Source organism: Rhipicephalus microplus, unplaced genomic scaffold, assembly GCF_043290135.1.
Source record: "Rhipicephalus microplus isolate Deutch F79 unplaced genomic scaffold, USDA_Rmic scaffold_713, whole genome shotgun sequence".
NCBI classification, from domain to species: Eukaryota; Metazoa; Arthropoda; class Arachnida; order Ixodida; family Ixodidae; genus Rhipicephalus; species Rhipicephalus microplus.
In genome coordinates, this window is record NW_027465269.1 from 12,501 (window position 1) to 13,608 (window position 1,108).

Genomic DNA, 1,108 nt, shown 5'->3' on the forward strand with positions numbered 1-1,108 from the left:
GCGCGCCGTACTTGCGCGGCACTTCCCACGTCCACCGAAGTCGGTGCCAAGGACCACTTTCGGCGCCGGAGCCGCGTACGAGCCTACTCGAGGCGGAAGAACGAAGCCAGCAAGGGCCTGGCCGCAAGTGCGTTCAATTGTCGGGACGTCCAAGTCCCTCGTTCTTCCGTGCTTCCTCTTTCGGCAAGTCGTTGCGGCACCTTCCCAAAGCGCGCAGACCCGCTAATCGCGACGAGCGCGACGTGGCCGTGCCGCCTTTCCCTCGGCAGCAAGCAAAACGCCTGGCAACGTCGACGCTCCCCTAACCGCGATCTCGCACCGTGTTTCGTGTGGCGAATTCAAAAGCCGGCCGGCGCTGCTGCAACCATTACGGTCGGTACGCATACGCCGCGGAGGGCGGGACGGTCATCGGAGCGTGCGGTTCCTCCATCGAGTACTGCGCACCTCGGCCGTCGCATCGCCGTGCCATGACCGGCCGCGCGTCAACGCGAACCGGTGCCAGCGAGATCCCTCGCCTGCAAGAACCGACCGGCAGCCTCCGTCACCCGAGGACGCGGAGGCGCTTGCCGCGGACGGCGGGACGGTATGCACTGGTGCACAGCGGACCCGTCACATCGCCAGTTCCTTGACCGACCGCCGACGCTTGTGCCGTTCCTCTCGTACTTGGCAGTCGCCGCGCGATTGTCGGGTCTCGTTCTTGCACGCTCGAACGGTCGGGAGGGCACTCGGCTGGCGTTTCGGGAACGCGCAGCCTCGCCTTCTACCGACGTAACCACGACTCGCCGTTCGCGCTCCGCCGCTCCTGTTTACAGTACTAGGCGGTCCCGCAGCGGTCGGGTCGCGCATTTCGAGCGCTTCGAGCCACGGTGCAGTGGCGGGTCGAAAGCCGACCTATGAGTGCGTTGCGCCGTTTGTACCCGCGTCCGCCACCTGGCCGACCGTCCAAGGTCGCGGTGTTGGCGTCCGCTGGGCGCAACAATTTGTCACGGGGTGCCGCTCCACATTCAGGCAGCCCCGTGGGGAAAAGCCGACCCCGCGTCCAAACGGGGTCAGCGGCAGAAAGTGTCGGGCGCAGACGCAGCTGAGGCGCTCACCCTTCACAATCCGT